Here is an 11,432-nt window from a genome sequence, read left to right as displayed (position 1 = left end):
ACCCATCTTTCTTTTTCACAAATAATAGCGGAGTTCCCCATAGAGATATGCTTTGTTGTATAAAACCCTTATCTAGAAAATCCTTGAGGCGAGACTTTAGTTCTTTCAACTCGGTCGAAGCCATCCGATAAGCAGGAATTGAAATGGGTTTAGTATCCAACATCAAATTTATGCCAAAATCTATTTCCCGTTCGGGAGGAATTTTGGGTAAATCACCGGTGAATACTTCCGAAAAGTCCTTCACTATGGTACCGACTCTAAAGGACGAGTCTTCGATTCAAGGTCCTTGATCCTCACAATATGATAGAGACATATCTTAGAGATTCTTACAAGCTTTTAGACATGAAATGATTTCACCTCTAGGGATTTAGTTTCCCCCCTTCCATTCTAAAATGGGTTCATTAGGAATATGGAATTTAACTACCCTTGTTCTACAATCAATAGAAGAAAGAAAAGCATGTAACCAATCGATCCCTAATATGACACCAAAATCCAATATATCAAATTCTACCATATCAACCAATACAACTCTATTTGACAATAATATGGGACAATCCTATAGACTCTTTTAACAACAATGGAGTCAGCTACTAGGGTGGAAGCCAAAAAAGGTACAACTAAGACATCAGGGAGCGCATCAAACTTCATAGACACTAAAGGAGTCACAAAAGATAATGTGGCACCGGGATCGAGCAATGCATAAACATTGATGGAAAATACATGCAACATAGCAATAACAACATCGGGAGACTTCTCTTGATCGCCCCTAGATTGGAAAGCATAGAATCGATTCTTCTAAGGAGCATCAGAATTAAGACCACTTTCTTATGCTTTGTTACTTCCTTTCCTTGAGTTTTTTCCATGGGACAATTCTGTCCACTCTTTCCACAACCATAGCAACCATTTGTTCCCTTAAAACATTTACCCACATGCTTCTTACCATATTAGGTACAACTAGGTTTCTCACTTGATGAATCAACACTTTTTCCCCCGTGGGACCTACGGTTGGACACCCTATCCTTAATAGCCTTGGGGAAATTAGAAGGAACTTGATTGAAGAATATATTCTTAAACTTGGGTTTGACTTGAATTTCCAACTTACCCTTAAATGTACTTCCATCATAGAACCTTGCCCTCTTGGCATCCCTATTCTTCCTCTTAATCCTAATCTCCTCAACTTGTTGAGAATGCACCATCAAATGAGAAATGTTCATGTTCTCATGAAGAATCTCTGATGACACTCTTCCACAAGATCATCGGACAAACCCATCAAAACGGTTCACTTCATCTCTAGGATTGGACACCAAAGAAGAGACATATTTATACAACTTAGTGAATTTCAAAAAGTATTATATCAAACTCATACCTCCTTGAATAAGGTTGATAAACTCTTACACTTTTGCAGCTCTTTTCTCCCTTAGGAAGAACCTATCAAGAAATGACCTCCTAAACACTTCCCAACTTATGGGTGTAACGCCCCTAAAAATGAGCTAGGTTGAAATAGAGACTAACACTTGTGTAATGAGGTTTTAAAGTCCTAAAATGGTTAATAATAGTTTTTAGAGGCAGTATATAAAGTTTGGAAGTGTTTGGAGGTCAAACATCCAAGAACATCCAAGACGTTCAAAAACTAGTCGAACTTAAACTAGTGTGTCGTAGTGTTTTGTTGTGAAGTTTTGGGGGATGGTTTGAGTGTGAAACTGAGTATCGGTGGTTCCTATGTGTATAAGGACATGTAAATGTTTGAAACATCTAAGAACAAAACCCGGGGACAAGCCTAATGGTCCCTAAAGAGTACCCAAACATGGGATAGTCAAGCTAGCGCGCCAGTCAAGATATGGCAGTGGCTGCATGTCGCACAGCTGGCAATGAATGGGAAAAAAATTGATCTTCTACGCAAGGCTGTCACGAACCATTCTGTCTCAAAACTTTCTAGAAACAATATTGAAAATGCCTCCGCAACGTGCAGTAAACTCTCAGATTTGGTCACGTCATTTTAAGTCAAATTTGAAATGGTTAAATTGTATAATAAGTGCAGGGGTCTTTTGGATAATTTTGGGATGACTTATTAACAGTTATTGAGTCTTTTTATACCCCCTAACCTCACCAATCAAAGCTAAACCCTCAACTCAAAACAAAACCTCTCCATTCTTTCTCCAAAACCTCCATTGATGAAGATTTGAGGCACCAAGGAAGAAGAAATATTTTACAAGTTCTTATCCATCAATTTTGTGGGATTTTCATCATAATTAAGGTATGGTTCTTCATCCTTGAATCCTTTTTCTTCAAGGAGTCAATTCCAATGATTTTTTAAAGATGATCAAAACATGATTCCTTCTAATTTAACATCTATTCATGGGTTCTTGCATAAAATATTTAAGACATTGTATTATGATTAAATTGATGTTATTTTATGGGGGCCTTTGGGCATAAAATATCCATGAGTCAAACCATGCAGTCCTGTCTTTACTATTTTATGGGTGAAGTGATCACGTCTCTATACTGTTGAATTCTTGTATAGTTTTATTTGGGCTATTGAATTATGGAAGAATTATGTTAGAGTCATGTGTAGGATGTCTTTGATTGATAAATTCATATTGAAGTACCTTGAATTTAATGTACATTAAGACTGTTGGATTGAATTGGTGATCATCGCCATTGGGGGCCTTTGAGTATTATGTTGGTTGAATTGTCTATGGATTGAAGTTGTGACAGTGGATTGGTTGTATGGCGCTAACTCTCTTTATATTATGTAATATAGGTCTTGGATTGTGATTATGATTGGAATGGTCAACTTATGGTGGCGGTGCTTATGTTCTATACTTGTGAATATATGGTCTCGTCGACATTACTTAATGAATTATGAGACAATGTGGCCTCGTCGGCATTACTTCATGTATTATGATATTATAATGTTATAACTTGATTATATCAGTAATAGGAAGGTCTTCAAGACTTATGTCTATGTGAAGTCTAAGCGCGAGTTCTCCTAGTTGATGATATGGGTCTCTAGTAGGCTATAGATAAGTCTTATGTGTAATGACTTGATATTGAAGTATGATGGTTCTTGATGACTTAAATGAGGCTTGTGATGGTTTACATTGGTGATCCTATAGAATTTTCTAGTATGACTTGCAAGTATATCTAGTTGTGCCTATGTGTTGCTTGAATGAGATGTTATATATGATAATGTAAAGTGAAGTGTGTCTTGACTAGGTAGACCTATGTACTTTTCTTGATACATGGATGAATATGAATCCTTGACTTAGTAGGTTAGAACACCCTTTTTCATGAATGTATATGTACGAATTGAATATGATCTTGAATATAGTAAAAAAGATCATTTATATGGAACCTTTTAGCAATAAGGTTATCATATCCTTGAAGTCGACAACTGTAATGGTATCATTGTGTGAATGATTGATTTAAGGTTGGTTGGCTGGAATGGCATAAAATCATCCTTAGGAAAGTCATTGAGCTATCCTCTTATGCATTGTACGGCAACCCTACGAGAACACTTTGGTAAGATGTTATGTAATTTGGTTATGAACTAGATATAGAACCTTTTCCCATACTTCTTGATTGAAATAATCTATCAGAACAAAGGCTAGCACCGAGTGAGTATGATAAGGGGAGTAGATCTTGTTAAAGCTGAGGCTAGAGATCAAAGAAACCCTTCATATTGCTTAACTTTTTGCCTACACGGGATGTGTCTTAAATTCTACCATTTGCAAGTAGAACAAGCTCCATCGGAGTAGGTTCATGACTCTTGATTCCATGATTAGCTAACATGGTCTATGACTATTATTTTCTATTCTCATTATGTGTGATACATACTAGTGTTGGAAAAGTACTATGAAGTTTAGATAGTGGAATCGAATGCTATCTAGACATTGCACAACTAGGCTTTTAAGATGTTAGTGTGTGAGTCCCTAGGTCTTCTTCAAGACCATTATGTGAATGTATTTACATGTTTAATGTCTCTTAAAGGATTTAATAAATGTAATGACTTAATTTAAGATATGTTAATGAAAATACAAGTTTCTAAAGTAGCTTTGAGGATTGCTTAGGTAGGCTTGAAGAGGGGGTATGAGCGTTCTCTTCATGTCTTACTCAGGTGAGTCTTAGAGTAATTCTAGGTAGAAAATTTAATTAATGACATGAGAATAATCTTATCCTAGGTAGTCTATAGAATCTCTTTGGTGTGTGTGAAAGGATTATATGGCAGTCCTTTCATAACTCACTCAAATGAACCTTACAATTAACTTTGGTAGGAGGGTCACATGGTTCTAAGTTTTGATGTATTCTTGATGATGTCTTATGTCATATGAGTTACTGTGATTTCACTGTAATGTTACCTAAATTGCTATAAATTGAGTATGACTTGGAACGTGTCTTATAATGTGATGTTTGGTGTTTGAATGTGGTTGTTATACTTATGTATGAAGTTTTCACCTAAAAGAGCACATTTTGACTCAAATGTCCATTTCTCACGATTTTATGCATTATGCCATACTTAGTACATGTATTGTACTAATTCTATACTTTTTGTCTATCTCTAAAGGTGTGATTAGCACGTGAGGGGTGTCTTGAAGCAAGTCTTGGAATCTAGACTATTTCAAGCAAAGTTGAAGTATGTCCTCACTTGACTCGAGGACATAACTCTATTTAGACTCCTTTTTATCCAAATTATTGTAATATACTAAGTTTTTAAATATCAATTATACGGGCCATATTCCAAGTATTCATGTGTCTAAGATGGTGACTTGAGACTTAACTATATTCATTATGTTTTTAATGGAATATATTTGAAGTACTATTTTGTGTGAAAAGTTTTAATTCCACACTATTTTTCATACATGTATGCAATGAATGATGTGATAGGGTTTGTACAAGACCTCCGAGAGGTCAAGTACGCCGTGTTCCGATTTAAGAATGCCCTAACTTTTAGGGGGTACTCTCGGGTCATTATAAACTTGGTATCGGAGCATAGGTTATGAAAGTGGTCTTAAAATCAAAAAGTCTTAAAAATTCGCGTCTCATAGAGTCTTGTTCATCGGTGTGAGTAGTGACATTTCTATGGGCAAAAGGCTATAGGATGATAGAGTTTCACTTTCTTCATCAATGTTGTGTCGTGCCTATAGAGTTGTGGTTATTAGTGTCTATTCCTAATCTCTTATCTTGTGTTTACAGAAATATGAATACAAGAAGAATGACCACTAGAAGGTTTGATGAAGGAGGAGTGCAAGAGGAAGCTCCCCAAGGTGGACTAGCACCACAAGGAGTTCAAGTTCCTCAAGATGCTCAAGTGCCTCCCCAAGGTGATCAAGTACCTATTGAAGGTGAAGGTAATGAGGTTCTGGTAGTTCCCTCGAACATGACTAATGGGGAGATTAGAGAGGCTTTACCTGCTCTAGACTGAGCCATGACCACTCATGTGATCAGAGATGTTGGGTATAGAGTGAATGCTTTGGATAGTACCATGACCTCTAGATTGAGAGAACTTGTGACGATGAATCCTCCTATATTTCTTGGCTCTAATGTGGGAGAGGATCCCCAAAAGTTTCTTGATGGGGTTTATAAGGTGTTGAGTGCCATCGGGGTGACTTCTAGGGAGAAGGCGGAGTTAGCTTCGTACCAGTTGAGGGATGTTGCTCAAGTATGCTACACTTAATGGAAAGATAATAAGTTGGTTGAGTCATTACCTATAGAGTGGGAAGAGTTTAAGGAAGCTTTCTTAGAAAAGCACTTTCCCCATGATAGGAGAGAGGTAAAGGTTGAAGAGTTCATTAACCTTAAGCATGATAGTATGAGTGTTGATGAGTATTCCTTGATGTTCACCATGTTGTCTAGATATGCTCCATCTTGGTGTCTAAACCTAGGAATGAGATGAGTAGGTTTGTGACCAGTGTTGCCAACCTAGTGAAAGAAGAGTGTCCTACGGACATTCTCCACAATGATATGAACTTATGTAGGCTCATGGTATATGTTCAATCCATTGAAGAGTCCAAACTTAGTAGGATATCAAGGAATTTGAAAAGGGTGGATACAATGATTAAAACCAATCTAGGCTTAAGAAGAGGGATCCGAACCATGATGGACCTAGTGCTCCTAAGGTCGAGGGTGAAGATGGTAGTGGTTCTTAAGGTGGTAAGCCTACTTGTGTTACTTGTGGGAAGAAGCACTCTGAGAAGTGCCTAGTTGGTACCGAAAATTGCTTTGGTTATGGTAAGGATGGACATAAGGTGAGGGATTTTCCTAATAGAGCAGCTAGTGGGAAAGAGTTTAGCAAGATCTGCCTAGTGTTCTGGAAGGTGGTGCTCCAAAGAGGAATTGTTTCTATGCATTCCAGGCTAGAGGATCAAAGCTGGATGAGGATGATGATATTGGTAAGTTCTTGTTTTCTCTTATCTGATGGGTTCCTTCTAAGTGGAGAAGTATGGTTAGAAGTGGAGTTTTGATAGATTGTCTCATCTTTTCTATTCAACTAAAGCTTGAGAGTTTGATTGTCATAGTAGCATGTTGCATGTTGCATGGCGTCAAGGAGTCTTGTTTGAATTGAATTTCATTTATATCTTGCATTGTGCATTTTATGAAGTTATAGTTATGTTGTAAAATGAGTTTATATGTTTTTATCTTTCATATTGTCATGCTTTCATCATAAATTTCTTAAGAGTTGCATTTTTGGAAATTTGAGCATGCTTCACTGTAAAGATTTTCAAATTTTGACTTAATAGTGTTTTTATTAAAAATGGTTGTAATTTGTATAAAAGTGATGTATATGATCATGATTATGAATGGAGAAGGAGTTCCTCCTATTTGAAATGAAGAATGGGAGTCATATTGCATAATAAGTTGTAGATCCTCTTGTTGTGTTATGAGTCTCTTAAGTATGTGAAATTGGTGTTCCTCTAAATATGTGTATTGTGTAAGGTGTGGCATGGTTGTTCTGCTAGTATGAGTTTATTATATCTTAAAAGTGTTTTAAGGGAAGCAACTATCATCTGAGGATGAATGTTGTCCAGCTGTGGGAGATTGTAATGACCCTAGAAAAGAGGTAGGTTGAAATAGAGCCTAACACTTGTGTAATGAGGTTTTAAAGTCCTAAAATAGTTTATAACAATGTTTAGAGGTAGTAAATAAAGTTTGGAAGTGTTTACATGTCAAACGTCCAAGAACATCCAAGATGTTCGGAAACTAGTCGAAGCTAAACTAGTGTATCCTAGTGTTTTGTAGTGAAGTTTTGAAGGATGGTTTGAGGTGAAACTGAGTATCAGTGGTTCCTATGTGTATAAGGTCATGTAAAGGGTTGAAACGTCTGATATCGAAGCCCAGGAGATCAGCCTAATAGTCCCCAAAGAGGACCCAAACATGGGACATCCAAGTTGCCGCACCAGCCAAGATCTGGCAATGGCTGTGCTTCGCACAAATGGCAATGAATGGGAAAAACTCTTTCCCTGCTATGCAAGGCTGTCATGATTCATTTTGTCTTGAAACTTTCTAGAAACAAGATTTGAAAATGCCTCCGCGACGTGTAGTAAACTCCCAAATTTGGTTGTATCATTTTAAGTCAAATTTGAATTGGTTAAATTGTATAATAAGTGTAGGGGTACTTTGGATAATTATGGGATGACTTATTGACGGTTATTGAGTCTTTTTATACCCCTAAACTCACCAATCAAATCTAAACCCTTAACTCAAACCAAAACCTCTCCATTTTTTCTCCATAACCTCCATTCCTGAAGCTTTGAAGCTCCAAGTAAGAATATAGATTTTACAAGTTTTTCTCCAACAATTTTGTGGGTTTTCATCACAATTAAGGTATGATTCTTTATCCTTGAATCGTTTCTCTTCAAGGATCCAATTCCAATGATTTTTCTAAGATGATCAGAACATGATTCTTTCTAATTTAACATCTAGCCATGAGTTCTTGCATAAAATGTTTTAAAACATTGTATTATTATTGAATTGATGTTAATTAGATAATTTTAACCTTAAAACTCTATGAACCCATGTAAACCATGCACTCCTAGTTTGTGTCTATTTTATGGGTGAAGCGATCATGTCTCTATACTATTGAATTCTTGTATAGTTTGATTTGGGATATATAATTATGGAAGAATTATGTTATAATCATGTGTACGCTGTCTTAGATTGATAAATTCATATTGAATTACCTTGAATTCATTGTACATTATGATTATTGGATTGAATTGGTTATGATCATGACCATTGGTAAGGGCCTTTGGGTATTGTGTTGATTGAATTGGCTATATATTGAATATTGATTGTGATTAGAATGGTCCACTTATGGTGGCGGTGATTATGTGATATACTTGTGAATTATGTAGACTCGTCGGCATTACTTTATGAATTGTGAGACAATGTGGCCTCTTTAGCATTACTTTATGTAGCATGATATTATCATGTTATAAATTGATTATGTGAGTCAGAGGAAGGTCTTTATGACTTATGTTCTATGTGAAGTCTAAGCATGAGTTCTCCCAGTTAATGATATGGGTCTCTAGTAGGCTAGAGGGAAGTTCTTATGTATAATGACTTGATATTGAAGTATGATGCTTCTTGATGACTCAAATAAGGCTTGTGATGGCTTACATTTATGAGCCTATAAAAGTGTCTAGGATGACTTGTAAGTATATATAGTTGTGCCTATGTGCTTCTTGAATGAGATGTTATATGTGATAATGTAAAGTGAAGTGTGTCTTGTCTAGGTAGACCTATGTCCCTTGCTTGATACATGAATGAATATGAATCCTTGACTTAGTAAGTTAGCAGACCCTTTGGCATTAATGTGTATGTATGAAATGAATATGATCTTGAATATAGGAAAGAAGGTCATTTATATGGAACCATTTAGAAAGAAGGTTATGATATCCTTGTAGTCGAAAGCCGTAATAGTATTCTTCTTGTGTGAATGATAGGCTTAAGGTTGGTTGGATGGAACGAGATAAAATCATCCTTAGGAAAGTCATTGAGCTATCCTCTTAATCATTGTAAGGCAACCCTAAGGGACCACTTTGGTAAGGTGTTATGTGATTTGGTTATGAACTAGATATGAAACCTATTCACATACTCCTTGATTGAAATACTCTATGAGAACAAAGGCTAGCACTGAAAGAGTATCTGTAAGGGGAGTAGTTATAGTTATAGGTGAGGCTAGAGTACAAAGAAATCCTTCATATTCCTTAACTTTGTGCCGACATATGATGTGTCTTAAGTTCTACCATTGGCACGTAGAACAACCTCCATCGAAGTAGGTTCATGACTCCGAATTCCACGATTAAATGACATGTTCTATGTCAATTATTGCCTATTCTTATTATGTGGGATACATACTAGTGTTGGAGAAGTACTATGAAGTTTAGGTTGTGAAATAGGACGCTATCTAGACATTGCACGACTAGGCTTTGAAGATGTTAGTGTGTGAGTCCTTAGGTATTCTTCAAGACCATTATGTGAATTTCCTTACATGTTGACTCTTAAAAGATTTAATAAATGTAATGACTTAAGTGAATGTATGTGTCACGACCGGAGTGTAGACCCCAGACAACACCGGCGTCGTTGACCTCTCAGAGGTCGCAAACAAGCCTACATACGTCTTTCTTACTTAATCTAGGTTAATTTCAGAGGAAAATTTGAAACTTTTTGTTTCTTAACATACATGTATACATTTTACTTAACATCATAGGCTTTCACAAATCAACTATCTAATAGAGAAATAATCAAATGAAAGAATCAATTCATAATTTTACTAAACTTATTTTTACCAAAATGGCACCAATACAAATTCTGAACAAAAGTGGAAAGAAAAACTAGTGGATCATGCCCTACTAACTATATCCTATATATAAGCTAGATAATAATGGTAGACATCCTCGAAATCATGAGGGCCTACTATGTCCGCAACAAAGCTCCACGTCCGTATAGCTGCAACGTCAACCTGTAAGCTCTAGCATCCACCTGTTCATGCACCTAAATTGTAGAATTGTATGGGATTAGTACACACTTGTGCTATGTATGGGTATATGCAAGTACACACCAAGGACATGCATGAGTAAGAACAACTCTTTCCTAACAACATGATTATGGAAAGTCAAGTCAGTGAACTTGCCAAAATGGGATCAAGAAAGTTAGTGAACTTTCCAAATTTGGATTAGGAAAGTTATGCCATGAGAGTAGCATGCATCATCATACTTATCATATTGCACACAACACATAACATTTTACACATAGCATATATCATTTTGCATATAGCACATAACATCCTTCATATTATTCATTCTTATACCATGAGATCTTGGAATCATGGACTTGACATTAAGACTTTCCAAAATGAGGGCTCAACATATGAGACCTCAACTAGGGAGCATTCTTTAGCAAACACAAAGTTTGCTTCATTCATTCATACATATTTCATTTTATTTCTTTCATAGGCTAGTGTAAAAACACCAGCTATACCTAGGATGTAGTTTAAGACTTTCTCGGGTTCGTTCTACAATAATCAAGAATGACCTAGTGTCATTACTTAAGTTTAGTTCACCTCTTGATCATCCTATCCTAACACCTTTGGTATCATTCATTTCATTATGTACATTATTTGAGGCTGGGCTCATTCATTCATTAAGAACTTTAACTTTAACCGACATAGATCATGTGAGCATCATGAAATCAAGTGTCTCCCCACACCGAAAAGAGGTAGAATCACCTGCCAGTGTGACCCAAAACATGTTAGCGTACATGGGAATTGAACTCCGCCAGATCCCTATATTGGAAGTATAGGTTCAAAGACTAGGAGATATAAGGAGACCCATACCCGGCATGCCGGACATTCTCATCTCATGAGAGTTACGTGAACCTCCGACCTTCCCGAAAGAAGGTATCACCATTCATAGCTAGTCTATCAGTGCTCATTAGAAAGTTCCATTACATTCAACTCTTACGTCGTGGAAGCTTGCTTCTAGTATGAGGACATCATATCTCAATAGATTATTTATCATCTCATCATTAGTATTAAGTGTATATTAATCTAAATACTTTCATTAGAGTGTTTATTCTCTTTTTTAACTTTACACTCTCATAGGTGAGTATGTTTTGGTAACATTTACTTAGGCTCATTTGAGATTGCTCTCATCTTTTATATTAGCCTCTTATCATGTTGTCACCACATTCATTAACTTTAGCACATTTTCTCTTCATAATTACTCACCCCTTATTACGTGAATGTTCGTTTCATCATATGCCAATGCACTTGGCCATTTGTGTGTTTCACACTCTTACTTAACCCTTCTAATGTTTGATCATTTCATTACATAATATTCATTTCATCGTATGCCAATGCGGTTGGCAATTTAGTGTGTTTTACACTCGTACTTAACCCTTCTAGGGTTTCATCATTTCATTACATAATATTC

Source organism: Solanum lycopersicum, chromosome 9 (genome assembly GCF_036512215.1).
Source record: "Solanum lycopersicum chromosome 9, SLM_r2.1".
Lineage (NCBI taxonomy): Eukaryota > Viridiplantae > Streptophyta > Magnoliopsida > Solanales > Solanaceae > Solanum > Solanum lycopersicum.
Note: the sequence above shows the minus strand (reverse complement) of the source record.